The 18837-nt window shown below is 42.4% G+C and overlaps 1 non-coding gene and 1 pseudogene across 1 annotated transcript; both read right to left on the bottom strand.

Annotated features, from left to right (window-relative positions):
* Positions 1-3289: 3289 nt before the first annotated feature.
* Trnah-gug (transfer RNA histidin (anticodon GUG)) lies at positions 3290-3361 on the bottom strand. Its single transcript has one exon. It is a non-coding gene; the product is annotated as a tRNA-His (tRNA).
* A 7590-nt stretch (positions 3362-10951) lies between these two features.
* The window catches only part of LOC135098175 (Y+L amino acid transporter 2-like), a 95017-nt pseudogene continuing 87131 nt past the window's right edge, over positions 10952-18837 (bottom strand).

Below are 18837 nucleotides of genomic sequence, written 5' to 3' on the forward strand. Positions count from 1 at the left end.
ACCTTTACAAGCACAGATATCAACCAGGCAATCTCTCTCTCTCTCTCTCTCTCTCTCTCTCTCTCTCTCTCTCTCTCTCTCTCTCTCTCTCTCTCTGTGTGTGTGTGTGTGTGTGTGTGTGTGTGTGTGTGTGTGTGTGTGTGTGTGTGTGTGTGTGTGTGTGTCTCAACTCGCTTGCTTGTATGTTTTATACTTTTTTTAACATCAAATCTCAAAGATAACTGAAATAAAAGGATGAACTAATATATAAATAATCAAAGAGAATTCGTCTTGGCGATTGTCTCAGTGAAGTGCACCTCGGTTTCAATTCTGCCCATTTATCCTCAGCATCGTAGACACAAAGTTTCTTCGTCACAGACTGGAAGGAACAAGGACGTGTGCACTTGGATAAAATTCACAAACTCAAAAAAAAGTTGGAAATCTTGTTGTTTAAGAAATTCAAGGTTGACAAACCCTGTAACCTGTACTTAATTTCTACAAGAAGAAATATGCATTCTAGAATCTTAGCAAGGTAGAAACCAATTAATATGCGGTGCACCACATTCTATCCTTTAACAAATGTCACATTAAAATCGAAGTATTTAACTTTCCTGCAACGACATCATATAAATCTTGGACAAAAGCATCCTCGCTTTCGCATGCTTGACTTTACAGAAAAAGATAACAGTAAAAGATCGGTAAGTTAGGACAAGGTAAGCCAGGTGGCTCAAACATCTTAATAAAAAAGTTTTCCTGTAGAAAATATTGCAAAAGGAGGATAAGATTAAACAGTTTATACTACAAAGACATATAATGGAAGAAAATTAATCAAAACATATAAAATCACATTAACTTATTTGCGCATGTGAAGTTAATATAAAGTGTATGTATAATATATAGTGTATATGTGTCATTTATTGCTGTCGATTTGATTTGGCTGCCTGTCATGTTTTACGTGCCTGATGAGTGGAAGCTTGCTAACGTAACTCCGATTTTCAAAAAAGGCAGTATATCTTAACCATGTAATTACCGGCCAGTCAGCTTAACCTGAGTCGTATGCAAAATGCCTGAAACACTAATAAGAGATTAACTCGTTAATCACTTAGAAGAAAACAACTTACTTAAAAATATTCAACACGGCTTCCGCAACAAACGCTCTTGTTTGACGAACCTCTTACACTTGTGTGATATTCTGAACCAGTGTGACGAGAGTAAAGCGGTAGATATAATGTATCTTGATTCTCAAAAGTTCTTCGACAAAGTCCCCCACAAACGTTTACTGATCAAACTAAAATCACACGGTACCCAAGGCGACGTGTTGCGATGGGTTGCAAACTGGCTAAACAACCGTAAACAAAGAGTAGCAATGAATGGAAAACCATTCAAGTGGACTAACGTAACCAGCGGGATGCCACAGGGATCAGACTTAGGAGCTGTTCTTGTTCTCTTCCTTGTTTATATTAACGGCATAGATGAGGGCGTTACCAGTATAATATCGAAGTTTGCTGATGACACCAAAATAGCGAATTCCGTAGACTCTAACGAACAAGTAATAGAAATGCAGAAAAATGTAGACAAATTGACAGTGGGGGCAAACCTGGCAGATGAGTTTTAATGCAGATAAGTGCAAAGTGCTTCACATAGTGTATAGAAACGAGAAAGCAAAGTATATTTTTAAATGATAAATGTTAAAACGTTGCCTTTTAAGTTTTCAGCCATTATTTCTTGTTACTGAGTGCAAAGAGATCTGGAAAAGATTTTCGTAATCTATCTTATCGATATTTTTGAGTATTTTGAAAGTTTCGATGAGATCACCTCTGACTCGACGATCTCTTAGGGAGAACATATGTAATCTTTTCAATCGTTCCTCGGGTGTTTTACAATGGAAGCAACGCGCAATGAATCCCAAGATGGTGTTTGCTTCACGCCTTGCTGCCGAGCACTGTGTACCGCATTTCAAGTCACTTCTTACTGTTACGTCCAGGTCCTTCTCTTCAGTAACTCTCAGCAAATTTTGTTCTTGTAATTTATAGTTCTACTTAACATTGTTGTGGCCGACGTGCATAACTTTAAGCTTAGCTCCATTAAAATGTAACAGCCATTCCTCACTCCAAGTACTTAGGTTATCTAAATCCCGCTGGATGGCTTCACAGTCGTCTCTAGTCAGTACTTTACCGCCTAGATTAGTATCATCGGCAAATTTGGATATTTTCGATACAATTCCGCAGTCTAAATCATTAATGTATTCTCCACTGTACTGATTCTAATGGACCTATATCTTTCCTATAATGTCGGGACCAGAACGGCACAGCGTAGTCTAGATGAGGTCTGACCAGTGCCAAATATAACTTTGATATTACTTCGGACCTTCTACTTTTAACACTCCTAAAATTAATCCTAATACCCTATTTGCCTTGTTTCTGGCCTCTATGCATTGCTTTCCTAGACGGAGTTCAGAGTTAACTATAACTCCTTAATCTTTTTCGTATCCCGTACCTACCAGAGTTTCGTTGTTTATTGTGTACCTATTGTGTGGGTTTCCTCTACCTACGCCAAGTACTTTGCATTTGTTGATATTAAACTGTATTTGCCATCTGTCCGTCCATTCATTCATCCTATCTAAATCTGCCTGCAAGGCGATGGCATCCGATTCTGACCAAATTAATCTACCTATCTGTGTCATCCGCAAATTTACTATCATCACTACTAATTCCACTATCCATGTCATTGACGTATATTAAAAACAACAACGGCCCTAATACTGATCCCTGTGGCGCCCCACTAATTACATGACCCCAGTCGGATTTAGAGCCGTTTTATACAACTCTTTGTCGCCTGTCGCTTAGCCATGACCTTATCCAGCCTATCACCCTCCCATCTATCCCGTGTGCCCTAACCTTTCTCAGGAGCCTCTGATGGGGTACCTTGACAAAGGCTTTACTAAAGTCCAGATATAAGATGTCATAACTATCACCATTATCTGCTGCCTCGTACACTTTACTGTAAAAACTTAACAAGTTTGTCAGGCAAGACTTCTCCTTCGTGAAGCCATGCTGTGACTGATTTATCAATTATGTTTGTCTAAATGCTCTCTAATGTTCCTCGTTATTATTGACGCCAATAATTGACCCACAACTGAAGTTAAGCTGACAAGTCTATAATTAGACGCTAAAGTTTTATCTCCTTTCTTAAAGATGGGTACTACATTAGCCTGCCTCCACATTACTGGTACCTCACCTGACTCAAGTGATTTCCTAAAGACAGAAACTAGCGGCTCACTAATAACCTCAAAAAGAATTCGCATTATCTCTGCCGTGACCAGGATTCGAACCTGGGTTATTGCGGCCACAACGCAATGCACTAACCACTATACGATCACGGCCACTGAAGCTTGTAACGGCCACTGAAGATTGTACGACCACTGAAGCTTGCACGGCCACTGAAGCTTGGAAGGAGGAGGGGATGCGAGTGCGCAGCACCTCCCTATCCTCCCCAAAGCAGGTGAGTGCACAGCAGCAAGGAAGGCAGGTGAGTGCACAGCAGCAAGGAAGGCAGGTGAGTGCACAGCAGCAGGGAAGGCAGGTGAGTGCACAGCAGCAAGGAAGGCAGGTGAGTGCACAGCAGCAGGGAAGGCAGGTGAGTGCACAGCAGCAAGGAAGGCAGGTGAGTGCACAGCAGCAAGGAAGGCAGGTGAGTGCACAGCACCTCTTTACCACCCCCGGGGAGAGCAAGGAGGTGAGTGCACAGCACTTCCCTTCTCTCCCCACCTAACCCTGACAAGTCTACGGACTACCAGGTAAAATAAATAAATAAATAAATAAATAAAATGAATAAAATAAATAAATAAATAAATAAAACCAATAAAAGAAATACACAAAAAAATAAAAAGGTGCGGACTACCAACTTGACTGACCCTGGCACCACCAGCCTGACTGACCCTGGCACCACCAGCCAGACTGACCCTGGCACCACCAGCCTGACTGACCCTGGCACCACCAGCCTGACTGACCCTGGCACCACCAGCCTGACTGACCCTGGCACCACCAGCCTGACTGACTGACCCTGGCACCACCAGCCTGACTGACCCTGGCACCACCAGCCTGACTGACCCTGGCACCACCAGCCTGACTGACTGACCCTGGCACCACCAGCCTGACTGACCCTGGCACCACCAGCCTGACTGACCCTGGCACCACCAGCCTGACTGACCCTGGCACCACCAGCCTGACTGACCCTGGCACCACCAGCCTGACTGACCCTGGCACCACCAGCCTGACTGACCCTTGCACCACCAGCCTGACTGACTGACCCTGGCACCACCAGCCTGACTGACCCTGGCACCACCAGCCTGACTGACCCTGGCACCACCAGCCTGACTGACCCTGGCACCACCAGCCTGACTGACTGACCCTGGCACCACCAGCCTGACTGACCCTGGCACCACCAGCCTGACTGACCCTGGCACCACCAGCCTGACTGACCCTGGCACCACCAGCCTGACTGACCCTGGCACCACCAGCCTGACTGACCCTGGCACCACCAGCCTGACTGACTGACCCTGGCACCACCAGCCTGACTGACCCTGGCACCACCAGCCTGACTGACCCTGGCACCACCAGCCTGACTGACCCTGGCACCACCAGCCTGACTGACTGACCCTGGCACCACCAGCCTGACTGACCCTGGCACCACCAGCCTGACTGACTGACCCTGGCACCACCAGCCTGACTGACCCTGGCACCACCAGCCTGACTGACCCTGGCACCACCAGCCTGACTGACCCTGGCACCACCAGCCTGACTGACTGACCCTGGCACCACCAGCCTGACTGACCCTGGCACCACCAGCCTGACTGACTGACCCTGGCACCACCAACCTGACTGACCCTGGCACCACCAGCCTGACTGACCCTGGGGATCATGGGAGGTGATGTGCAGCACCTCCCTGCCTGTCTGACCACTTCTGGCAACTGACCCTGGCTGGTCATTACCGCCATCAGAGGAAGAAAACAAGAAAAAGCAGAATAACTACCACCAGTGCTATCGGAAAAAGAAAAAGCACCACCACCGCCATCAGAGGAAAAGAAGATCAAAGCAGCAAAAGCACCACCACCGCCATCAGAAGAAGAAGAAGAAGAAGAAGCGCCACCACCATCATTGAATTGGCTCCGATATATCCATAAATACATTATATTCATTTGTACTACGACTGACCAAACCTCCTGTGGCGCCAGGCAAAGTTCAACCTGTGATGGGCTGTGTTTAGAGAGGGGAAAAAAGTTCCAGGGGTCAATGTTGCATGGCGTTCATGAAAGGAAAGTATGCTGACTCAGTTAGTGGACTGCTTGACTGACTGCTGCCAGGCAAGGCTGCTGCACCGGCCTTCACACATCCACACCTCCACCTCAACTATTCATGCACCGCATTGCAACTGCCAAGCACCTGCACGTTCCCCAACAAAGTACACAAATTACACTTTTTTTTTTTTTCAGTAGCACATGGTTGCTCTTCTTTTCATGACATCGTCGGCTGGTGGTGGAGAGGAGCTGTTCCTTCTCCTTTTATTCTGTCTCCTCTTTCTTATTCTCCTTCTCCTCATCTTCTGTCTCCTGCATTACTTCTCTCTTGTTCCTAATTTTTCTCATAATTTATTCAATGTCAGTTTTTTTTTTTTTTTCATTCCTAGTTCTTTTCTAAACTGATGCACCTTCAGAGAGCTTTTAATAAACTTATGTACACTTGAGCTTTGGACAACTAATTACAAAAGAATTACATGAATATCTGACATTTTCTGTAGTCTTCAGACGCCACATCTCAGACACAAGTTGCGTCTCAGTGTACTGTGATATACTAATATAATACATGAATTTGTGACACTTTAAGCACAATTTATATCTTTTCCTACTCAGCACTCTTATGCACACTAGTCATGTGAGGTACACTTCCATGTATCCTACAATTGTGGGTAATATCATGCTTCCTGGTGTGCACCATGCAACCAGGCTGCCTCATACCACTCAAAGGCCTCTGTCAGGTCTCTGCTTAACCTACGCCTCTGTAAGGAATGTAAATTCAAAAGTTCAGTCTTCTTTCGCAAGGAATGGTCCTCATCCCTGTATACTTTCAGTCTTTCTCCTTTGTACTGAGAGTAAGGGGACTGTAGTGTGGGGACCACAAATGCACACCATAATCTGTGTAGATGTACAACTTTAATAATAGTTCTGGACTTGTACTTTAACAACAAAATTAATCCTACCACACGGTTTGCTTTATTCCTGCTCTCTATGCATTGTTTTCTCTGACAGAGCTTCCCTCACCCACTCATCAACCCCTTAACCCTTCACCTCTTCACAGCTTTCATCTTTGCTGCTTCATCCCTTTATTTTTGTCCTTATATTTCAAACATTCCTATTTACACGACGTCGTGATCAGAAACATCAAGAAATTAATATATATATTTTTTTTAAGAGCATAAGAACATGAAAAAAAAAAACAGTAGGTGTACAGGTGGCAGGTGTTGTACAACACATGCAAACCTGTGTCCACTTATCCTCGCTATCCAGAAATTGATCTAATCTTGTACAGTTCCCCATTAGGCAGCTACCATTGGATTACTGCCTTTATCCAGTCATACACGTACATGAGCATATTCACGGGCAGCAAACATGCAAGGTACACTCAAATACTGAGGAGCAAAGCTGTCTCACCTCGTTTCACTGATCACCTGACTCTTGCACACTCTTAAACCAAAGCCATTTTTCACTTGCAATCGACGATTTTATATTCGGATCAAAATTTAAATGATGATTGAGGGCTTTCGTCCTAATGGGGAGATAAGGGCTCCTTCCATAGAGTCTGGTGAATGATGACGCCGGGCTGAACAACTCGCCATGAACGAGGGCACGCCGTGCACCATGCACCAGACACTGGCAGTACGAGGGGTCCTTTAGGGGAGAAAAGGGCTCACTTCATGACAGTGGTTGGGGAGTGGTGTGTGGTGGGTCACCGCTCATGGCGACCCGTGTGGGGCGCGGCAAGGTTGCATCGTCACTGCCCTCACACCCACGGGGCTGGGAGCAGACATAGCTATCGTTTAGCTATCGCCATCGCCCGCATCATTATCGTGGAAACTCGTATCATTATCGTAGAAAATGTAATCGCATCGTTATCGTGGAAATTCGTATCGTTATCGTGGAATCGCATCGTTATCGTGGAAAATGAAATCGCATCGTTATCGTGGAAAATAAAATCGCATCGTTATCGTGGAAATTCGTATCGTTATCGTGGAAAATGAGATCGCATCGTTATCGTGAAAATTCGTATCGTTATCGTGGAAAATGAAATCGCATCGTTATCGTGGAAAATGAAATCGCATCGTTATCGTGGAAAATGAAATCGCATCGTTATCGTGGAAATTCGTATCGTTATCGTGGAAAATGAAATTGCATCGTTATCGTGGAAATTCGTATCGTTATCGTGGAAAATGAAATCGCATCGTTATCGTGGAAAATGGAATCGCATCGTTATCGTGGAAAATGAAATTGCATCGTTATCGTGGAATCGCATCGTTATCTTCGTGACACGGATCGTAAACATCGTTATTTATTTATTTATTTATTTATTTATTTATTATTTATTTATTTATCGTAACATGAAATTCGTAATCTTTAAAATAGTTATCATTATTTCAGTTTATATAACACATAACTCATACATGATAACAAATCCAGCAGTACAAGTCCTCTATGACAAAAAGTCCAGCAAGGCTCGATACTTTTTTGTAACATGTATAGTATAATTGCGGGAGATGAAATACACACTTTTCCACATCAAGGTGAAATGATGTTAAAATTCCCTTAAACTTTCTTATGTCATTTGAAAGACGCACTGAGCACTGCTCGTAAAGCTGCAGCTGTTACAAGATTTCAACACATCACCCTCCTCCTCCTCCTCCTCCTCCTCCTGCATGGCGCAGGAGGCTCTCTCTCTCTCTCTCTCTCTCTCTCTCTCTCTCTCTCTCTCTCTCTCTCTCTCTCTCTCTCTCTCTCTCTCTCTCTCTCTCTCTCTCTAATGGGTTTCTTTGGTTTTCTTCCGGACATTCTTCGTCCTACACACACACACAAAAAAAAAAAATAATAAAAAATAAATAAATAAATTAATTAATAAATAAATAAATAAATAATAAACACTCGTGACACTACAGACAAACAAACAGACAAAACAAACAAACAAACACTCTTCACACAGGCAGTGTGTATGACGTGTACAAAAATTAATAACAAACTTCATTAAGGAAATGAAGAAAAAATAAATAAAATTTTGAATTTCAATTACTTTCTGAGAGAGAGAGAGAGAGAGAGAGAGAGAGAGAGAGAGAGAGAGAGAGAGAGAGAGAGAGAGAGAGAGAGAGAGAGAATGAAGTAATGTTATATTATGAATTAGAAAATAATAAAAACAAAAACATCCATTATAAGTGAATATTTTAATTTAGCACATACTGACTGGGAAAATTGCGCATGTGACAATGAGGCATCCCGGCTACTCAAAATAGTGAACAAGCTACATCTTTCTCACTTCGTAAGAAAACCCACCCTAGATAACAATACACAGGATATTGTCTTGGCATCAGACGCCGAGTCAATAAATGCTGGTGAGGTTGGCGAGGTCCTGGCTAACAGCGAGCATAAAATTGTACGATGTGAAATAAATTGCGAGGTTGATACCAAAGAAAATGCACTTCTTGTCGCCAGTTATATAAAAAAAGGTAACATACTGGCCCTTAAATCAGAATTACAAGAAACAATTGGCGATCCGTGTTTGCAAATAAAAACACGGAGCAGATGTGCGCAAGTTTGACAAGCATTCTTCTTGAAGCTGCAAGTAAATGGATCCCTCAAATAAGAAAACGGATAAGTAACACTACAACTCCTCAGTGGATGAGGAAAGACACAGAACACATCCTCGCCAGAAAAACGAGCTTATATGTCAATTGTAAACAATGGAAATCAGATGACGACCATATACTTCATGTAACAACCAAACGATGTTGTGAGAGGGACATCACAAAATAAAAACGTCACCTTCAAATAAATGTATCAAAAAAGCCAAAACTAACCCTAAAAAAACTCTTTCAATAAATACGTAGTAAACAACTGTTAAAGGAAAAATTGCACCGACTAAAGATACTAATAACATGCTTGTTAGTGACAGCAATAACATGGCTGCGATTCTTAATAATTTCTTCCATAGCGTGTTTATCACCGAAGATATCTCGACATTACCGACCGCGATCAATATGTTCAAAAAATCTGACATTGAAAGGCTAAGAATAGGTGTAATTAGCGAAGACGATGTAACCAAACACCTACGAAGCCTAGATCCCAATAAAAGCACAGGCGCTGATAAAATATCAACAAGACTATTGCGACAATGTCAAGATGAACTTACGTTACCCCTGAAATTACTCTTCAGTAGATCGTTACGTGAAGGAACAGTACCGAGTCATTGGAAATGTGCAAATGTCACAACGATATTCAAGAAAGGTAATAAAAGCGAAGCTGGCAACTACTCACCCATCAGTCTTACCTCGGTACTTATTGAAATTTTAGAAAGACGTCGCAAGGCCTCCTGTCACTCGTATTTCCTGTGTATTCCTGTGTAAACACTCCATTCTCTTCAAGTTAGGCGTTCTGAGACGTCTCCGCCAGTTTTTCTCATCCCCCCCCAGCTGCTAACTCTGTACAAGGGCCTTATCCGTCCATGTATGGAGTATGCTTCACATGTCTGGGGGGGTTCCACTCCTACTGCTCTTCTAGACAGGGTGGAATCAAAAGCTTTTCGTCTCATCAACTCCTCTCCTCTAACTGTCTTCAGCTTCTCTCTCACCGCCGCAAAGTTGCATATCTAGCTGTCTTCTACCGCTATTTTCATGCTAACTGCTCTTCTGATCTTGCTAACTACATGCCTCCCCTCCTTCCACGCCCTCGCTGCAAAAGACTTTCTTCTTTCTCTCACCCCTATTCTGTCCACCTCTCTAACGCAAGAGTTAACCAGAATTCTCAATCATTCATCCCTTTCTCTGGTAAACTCTGGAACTCCCTGCCTGCTTCTGTATTTCCACCTTCCTATGACTTGAATTCTTTCAAGAGGGAGGTTTCAAGACACTTATTCATCAATTTTTGACCACTGCTTTGACCCTTTTATGGGACTGGCATTTCAGTGGGCATATTTTTTTTATTGGATTTTTGTTGCCCTTGGCCAGTGTCCTTCCTACATATAAAAAAAAAAAAAAAAAAAAAAAACGCGGCACCAGCAGGCTGAGGAAGAGAGAAAACGGGCATGACGAAGCGATGACTTGTACAAACAACCTTCACTACTGAACAGACACACCATTGTGGATGGGCCACCAACTTTTCCCTCCTTCTACGAGTATACCTCCTCTATACCTCGGAGTAGTTAGCTTAGTCAGTGGTTCTCAACCTTTTTCTCTCTATTCCCCCTTCATGGATTCTCAACATTCGTGTGGCTTCCCTTCATTTTTATCCAGAATCCCACGACAAAAAAAAAAAAAAAAAAAAAAAAAAAAAAAAAAAAAATGAGATGAGAGATGAGAACACTGCTTCATTACAAAGTGTACAGCCATTACTGTCTTGTATTGACACTAAATTTTCTTCTTCCGAGGCAGTGATGCAAGTTTTTTTTTTTTCCTTATTTAGATTATTAACATTATTTAGAAATGTATAACTTGAAACAGCCCGCCATGGCCCCCCTAAATTCTTGGCAAGGCGCCCAGGTTGAGAACCACTGGCTTACAACAACAGGTGAGGTGGTTAATGTCTAAACTGACGAGTGAAGTCTGCTTTGTGTCAACGATTGCCATTTGTTCACCATTCTGCCCCTGAGAACCTTTTCTTGTTTTTTTTTTTTTTTTTTTTTTTTTGGTATTACTGTTCAGAGGGAATTAAAGTAGGGAACATTTCAGATATCCATTGTCTACCAGCAGTGTGATTTGCCATGATGCACAGAACCATAATCGAGTGGATAAAATATGTGAAGGCTGTATGATATAATGACACACACACACACACACACACACACACACACACACACACACACACACACACACACAAGTGCATTTCTTGGCAGCTGTGGTAGGGCAGCAGCAGCAGTAGCAGCAGCAGTGATGGTAGTAATGGTAGAGGAGGTGCAGTCAGTCACTCCTCACTCAGTTTTCAGAGATATGAAGAGCAACTGTGTCCAAACAGTGAGTTGATCTGTTGGAAGGACACAGGACAATGTCAGTTTTGGATGTGTGGACACCAGGTCAGGTGATGCTGTGTGAGGGAATGGATAGTTTAATTCTCTGTACTTTTTGTGAGAATGTCTGCTTAGTATAGAGATAGATGCACATAAATTTATAAAACTTGAGGCTAACATGTAAACAAATACTGAGAATGTTATTACATTATTATATGAATGAAAGTATGGATGTATATTCCTTGCTTCAGCTGTTGGTGAGTGAATAGATGGCACTGAAATAGTTTAATGTAAGAAGGTGGTAAACCATACTGTTCATCATTTATTTTCTTGCCAAGGAAAATATGGCAAACAGTGAATATTACTCACATTATCAAGAAATATTCAAGAAAGATGGAAAAGAAAACCCTAGTCTTTCAGTGCCCCTCCACAAGTAAGGGCTCATTCATACCACTCAGTATTGTCTTGCTACTATTTTGTGGCACACTGGCCTAACATCCCTTGAACAAAAGGACAACCATAAACAGACCACTCACCAAGTGCTGTTCTGACAATTTTTGGCTTGTTCTGCCAGTACACAAAGAGGAAGTAGGCAGGCACCCCAGAGCCAGTGATGAGCAGGCCCATGCCCACCTCATATGGCCGCACATACAGCGGCAGAAACACCAGGAAGCCACACACCAGCAGGAAGGCGATGGGAACGATGATGTTCACCTGCACAGAAAGGGAGGCATTGTAGTCTTGTGGCATCTGTGTCCTGTTCTAATTATCAGCATGACATTGGTCTATATATTTAGTATAATTTCTGTGACAAGTATGTCCTCTTTCAGCTACTACCACATTATGTATCTATAACAGGTGTTCCTAATAACTCCTACAAAAAATGGTCACAACAAAAGTTTTTGCAACAGATGAGGTAATGTGTACCTCACCAATGCACACAGCAGCCTTCTTGGAGTGAAGTGGTTTGTCTCTTGTTCAACAGATCATCATGATAATTATACATTTCAACTATAAATAAGCTCTGAGGAGCTAGTATGTATTGATGTGGTGGTTGTGTGGCAGCAGTGGTACCTAACTCATGTTGGCGATGCATTTATTGATACATTTTCTTTATTTCTCACTAATTCATCTAGGGTGACACAGCTTGCCTAGTTCAGCTTTCAGTGAACAGACTTAATGAAACAGGTTTTCTTGTAAAGGCAGCCATGAAACCAAGTTGTTGGGGATTGACTCCCTGGGCCAGCACTCTCACACAGCAGGCCATGATTCCTGAAACTGGTAATCCACCAGTGTGGGGTTTTCACCTCTCCTTTCAGATCAATTGTTGTTGTTCCCAAGTAACATCCTATTCTCCTTCTCCTGCTAACCCTATTTTTCTCCTGCTTCTCCTCTTTCAGTCTTTTTTTTTCTTATCCTGTTATTTCATCTTCTTCCATTGCTCCATTTTCTAAGGCTGAATCATCATCATAATCCCATTCCCATATTGAGCTGTGAGAAAACACACACACACACACACACACACACACACACACACACACACACACACACACACACACACACACACACACACACACAACAAATAAATAAATAAACAAATAACAATAAATGAATAAAAAAAATATACGAGGTGTGTCATTAAAGTTCCAGGACTGGTGTCCTAAAAGATGAATTTCAAACCCAAGCCACAAACCACCATATTTCCCCTTCAAAGTAATCCTTCTGGAGTATACAACTGCGCTCCCAACCCTCTACAGTCACTAATCTTTTTCTTACGTGCTTTTAAAATCATGTCCTCTGTTGCAGGTCGTTTAACAATGAGCGCTGAACAGCGAACAAACTTGAAGTTTTTGGTGCAGTTGGGGAAAACGCCGTCAGAAGCACTGGGTATGCTGCAAAAAGTGTACGGGGATGAGACAATGTCACGCTCACGTGTTTTTGAGTGGTGCAAGAGGTTCAAAGAGGGCCGGGAGGACGTGGAAGATGACCCCAGGAGTGGAAGACCCTCAACGAGCAGGAATGAGGCCAATGTTGAGCGTGTCAAGCAGATGGTGCGTGACGATCGTCGGTTGACTGTTCGAAAGATCGCAGATGAGCTTGGCATGAACCACAACAGCGTGTGGAAGATTATCACTGAAGATCTGGGCATGCGGAAATTCTGTGCGAAGATGGTGCCGAGACTCCTGAACGATGACCAGAAGGGACGACGCATGCAGGTGTGTCAGGACATCCTCGAGCGTCTGGAAACTGAACCAGACTTGCTCAGGAGAGTCATCACCGGCGATGAGTCCTGGGTATTTGAGTACGACCCGGAGACCAAACGCCAGAGCCTTCAATGGAAGAGTCCGGCGTCGCCACGGCCGAAGAAAGCAAGGCAGTCCAGGTCCAGCTTCAAGGTCATGTTGATCGCTTTCTTCGATGTGAGGGGCATCGTCCACTGCGAGTTCTTGCCACAGGGCCAGACAGTCAACCAACATGTGTACAAAGAAGTACTGCGGCGTCTGCTTCGTGCAGTGCGCGAGAAGAGGCGGGAGTTGTGGCAGGGCAACTCGTGGCTGCTTCACCACGACAATGCGCCTGCTCACAATGCCCTGAGCATCAGAGAGTTCTTGGCCAAGAAGAACATCGCCGTGCTGGAGCAACCGCCCTACTCACCTGACCTCACTCCGTGCGACTTCTTCCTCTTCCCCAAGCTCAAGGAGGTCATGAAGGGGACCCGTTTTGATGATGCGGACGACATCAAAAAGGCCGTGACGACGGAGCTGAGGAGCATCCCGCAAGAATCCTTCCAGCAGTGCATGCAAGCCTGGCAGAGAAGGATGGACAAGTGCATGCGGTGCCAGGGGGATTACTTCGAAGGAGATAACCTATAGTTTGTAGCCTGGATGTGAAATAAAACTTGTGTGGCACCAGTCCTGGAACTTTAATGACACACCTCGTATATATAAATAAATAAAAATAAAACCACAGGCAAATCATAATCACAGCCACCACTGCTGTCTGGTGCTCACCTTGATGGGCCGCTCCATGTCAGGGTATTTCCAGCACATGTACAGCAGACTGGTGATACTGCACAGGATGAATGAACTCTCTACAAAGCTGGCGTAGTCAATGAGGCGGTAGATGTCCGTGGTGGAGAGGTAGACCAGTGACAACAGGCCCTGGAAGAGGAAGGAGAGGAGGTGGAGGTGAGTCTTTGTGAATATTCCAAGCTGTGGTTAAAATGGAATGCCTTGTCAACCTCTCATTCGGTAAGACAAACTGTTAATGACTGAGTGAAGGAGAGCAGGAAGGGGCATTACAGGCAGTTGTGCCAGATCTCATCATGTGGGGCTGTGGCACCAGGTACTTTGAACTAGTCCCACATGCTTTTGTTCTGATACAGGAGGTGATTACAAGAAAATAATAGACAAACTGCATTTAGACAAATATTCACTTTTAGATGCACCAAGCTAACTAAACATTCCAACCTAAATCTATTTTCTTCATTTGTGAGGATGTGTTCTGTCTGACTGAATAATATATAAAAACTGTGTGTGTGTGTGTGTGTGTGTGTGTGTGTGTGTGTGTGTGTGTGTGTGTGTGTGTGTGTGTGTGTGTGTGTGTGTGTGTGTGTGTGTGTGTGTGTGTGTGTGTGTGTGTGTGTGTGTGTGTGTGTGTGTGTGTGTGTGTGTGTGTGTGTGTGTAAATCTATTAATAACTCTAGGAAAACTCATCAATCACTTTTCATACAAATACATAAACTTGGAAACTAGAGACTGATGAAGTTAAGAACTAAAAATGTTTGTGTAGGTAAGCAATAATGTACACATAAGTACATTCACTTCCATACTTCTTTCCATCTGTCAAAATATTAGCTCACACTGCACATCCTGAGGGGACACCATATGGACCATGATGCATGCTCACACACACACACACACACACACACACACACACACACACACACACACACACACACACACACACATACACACACACACAGTAGTAGTGGTAGTAGTATTTTACAGACAAAAAAAACATTGAAAATAACACAAAAAATTATGTTGTTTTTGTCCAACTTCAAAAGAACACAACCTCAACATGTAGAGTACTAATTGAACAAAAGCTACTATTCACAAAAATTATGAAATGTGTCACACATACTGTTTTAAAATACATAAAAGCCACAGCAATGAATCTGTTAATGACAATAATAAAAAAAAACCTATAAACACACACACACACACATAGCATTGCACAATGTCTTACCAGGAAGATGAGAGAAGACATTGGAGTGTTGCATTTGCAGTTGATAAGAGCAAGGTTGTCTGGGAAGTGGCCTTGTCTTGCACCCACGAAGCACAACCTGTCAACATCATTAAGCTGGTGAGTGGGGCATTACTACCAGTCATAACTTGTGCTCTAAATCTGACAGAGAGTAGAGGGAGTGTATGAAAGGAATGGATTGTGGAGCTCATGGAAATCTTGCAATCAAGTATATCTAAATTCTTGAATAAAGTGGATTCTCTGTTAAAATAAATAAGATAACTTTAGAATTGAACTCCATCATCATTAGTGGTTATAACTGAAGCAGGAAATCTCTTAATATAGCACAGTGGTATTTTCACCAAACACTACAGCTATTCATATATGACAGAAAACCTGAAAGCAGGAGTATAACACCAGATGTGAGTTTAGGTATGAGAGAGAGAGAGAGAGAGAGAGAGAGAGAGAGAGAGAGAGAGAGAGAGAGAGAGAGAGAGAGAGAGAGAGAGAGAGAGAGAGAGAGAGAGAGAGAGAGAGAGAGAGAGAGAGAGAGAGAGAGAGAGAGAGAGAGAGAGAGAGAGAGAGAGAGAGAGAGAGAGAGAGAGAGAGAGAGAGAGAGAGAGAGAGAGAGAGAGAGAGAGAGAGAGAGAGAGAGAATTTCCTTACGTTTCTTATAATTGATGGATGACAATGAAAGATAGAAATAGATGTGTCAGTATGTTCCCTGCATGGACTGCCACATGTAGGCCTGATGGCTTCTTTTACAAGTTCTCTTAGTTTTCTTAATTGTGTTTTGAATTAAGAAAGCCTAAATTCCTCAGTCAAAAAGAGCTAGACAATCCTGAAGTGAAGTAGTATGCATTTGTGGTTATGATGAGTCAAGTGTATGAGAGGAAGAACAGTTAAATTTTCTCCAGACCCTCATGTTGATGCCTTGCCTTACCTATCTACCCTGAAGGATAAAACAAGCCTGGTATAGAGATAGTAGATAGCCTGAGATGTGTGGATGTAGTGAGATTTACCTAGTTTTTCCTATCTAAGAGCAGGTGGTCAGGAAGAGTGATGAATCAGCTGGGAAAATTATATATATATTACATCAACAAACAAAATAGGTGGTGAACAGATGAAAATAGATCTGAAAGGCTAGCCGGGAGCAACACCCACCTGGAGGAAGTCATGATGTGCACTGAGAGACCACCAAAGGCTGAGAGGGCCACCAGCAAGGGCATCACCCAGCTGCCGCTGCCCATTAGACGGTCACCAAAGGGTCTGTCATAAAGGCAACAACAACAACTAAGATTATGTTCTGTAACACTGACCATTAGCTTGGATAGTGTGTGATAAAATTATTAAAAAACAAAGGGGAGAAAATTTAGAAAGGTAAGTAATTTTCATATTATATAATGCTTGAAGTCTGCAGCTGCTAGATAAGCCAAACTTAATATTAATGATAATTCCTGATTATTGTCTTTTCCTCTAACATAAATACACTGTGGTATGCTAATAGGAGAACCAAAATATCTAAGCTATTACATATAATTGTAAAGTTTAAAGAATGGACTCAAAACACTAGAAAAGTCCGAGCAATGTCTGCTATAATTACGTTCTCTATAAAAATAATTACTGAATGATCTGACTAACTTCTCTATCACTTGTGCCACAACAGTCACATGGTGCCATCAACAACACAATGCAAATTACTCATGGAAGCTGTCAATGGTGTACTCACAACAGCAATGGCATCAGAGGCCAGCATGTCGACAGGGGAGAGCACAGCCAGGTAGGCAACATTGGCCATCGCGTAGACCAGCGTCACCAGTGGCAGGGAGATGTAGACGGCCCGGGGCAGGTTACTGTGGGCAGGGTGTGATGTTAACAGGACTGGTGGTGACTGGTGGTGATATCTGATCATTGAGCTCCTTGTATTTCTCAAAATTAATTATGTACTAACAGGACATAACCTTCACAATGTTGCTCATATTCTAGTAAAGCTGTTCTTAATTATTTCTTGTGAAGATGTAATGTATAGAAAACCCATAATGTGAACAAGATATTACTATTTCCTTCACATAAATTTATACAAAAATAGTTATACAGAATCCAAGGAAGGAACAAAAATACTTTATGAGGAAAACACTGTAACCAATGAAACAATATTTGTCACTCCAACAAAGAAATCAAAATAATACAAAAACAAAGGTAATTTGCATTCATGATACCTTTAGGTGGCATGTTAATTTGATACAAAGACATATAGATCATTTGCAAAATATACAAGTCCAAAATGGAAAAAGATGATTCACATATCACGATTTATAGATAACAGATAAAAAGCAAAGGTATATGCTTAAAAGATAGACCATTCTGTCACAACTCTACAAAGAAGTATGCTCTCCATTACAAAAACAGCAAGAAATTAATCTATCATAAATGAGCGAGGTAAACCTGACTAGAGCTTGAACCCAAATCTGACAACCCAAAAGGACAAGTTTTTACTGCTTGGACCATAAGGGAAGCACCTCACAGTCAGTCGTGCTTTGCCTTGTGTTTGTGTCTTGTCACAGTAAAGCTTGAGCCAAGGCCTACAAACCAGCTGGTGTGAGTGGCAGAGTGGTGCCAAGTGAGGGAGAGACGGTACTCACACAAATGGGTTCTTCAGCTCCTCCGTCATGAAGTTGAGGTAGTTCCATCCAGCATAGGAAAATATGCCTGAGTAGAAGGAGACAGCTATCTTGCCTGGCTCAGTGCTGGTGCCCTGGAAGGAGTTGTGGAAGTTCCCAGTGTTGCCTAAAAAGTGGAGGTGAAGATTATTATGATGTAGATTTTTTTTTTTTTGTGTACTTCAGAAAGACTATTAAGAATTTTTAATGTGTTCTGGAACTTGGATTTTTCACATCTTGACTATAAAGAATCAACAAAAGCACAATAAAGCAAAGTTCTATGCATAAAAATGGCTTACTAACAAGACTTAAACAAGGGTTAAAATAGAAAGCCATAGGAAACATGAACACATATAACTGAAGGCACTAAAGAATGATTAGATTGGTGTGCTACTACAATTAACAAGATTTCACAACAGGATCAATCAAACTTGCTATGTGAGGTCTCAGACACATATGATTTTGTTCTATCCCTACAAAAAATAAAGTAAACATCAGTCTTTTAAAATATACTTAATAGCTATGGGATACAAGACTCCCCAAAATTAATATAATGTAGACTGACACCTGACTGACTGACTGGCTGATGGCATTGCAGTGAAAGGCAACGCTGCTAAAGACACATTGACTCACTCACTCACTGCTCACTTGTTCAAACACTCACCCATGCAAAGGTGGACGATGCCAGCAATGAT

The sequence above is a fragment of the Scylla paramamosain genome, unplaced genomic scaffold, assembly GCF_035594125.1.
Source record: "Scylla paramamosain isolate STU-SP2022 unplaced genomic scaffold, ASM3559412v1 Contig49, whole genome shotgun sequence".
In the NCBI taxonomy this organism is placed as follows: domain Eukaryota; kingdom Metazoa; phylum Arthropoda; class Malacostraca; order Decapoda; family Portunidae; genus Scylla; species Scylla paramamosain.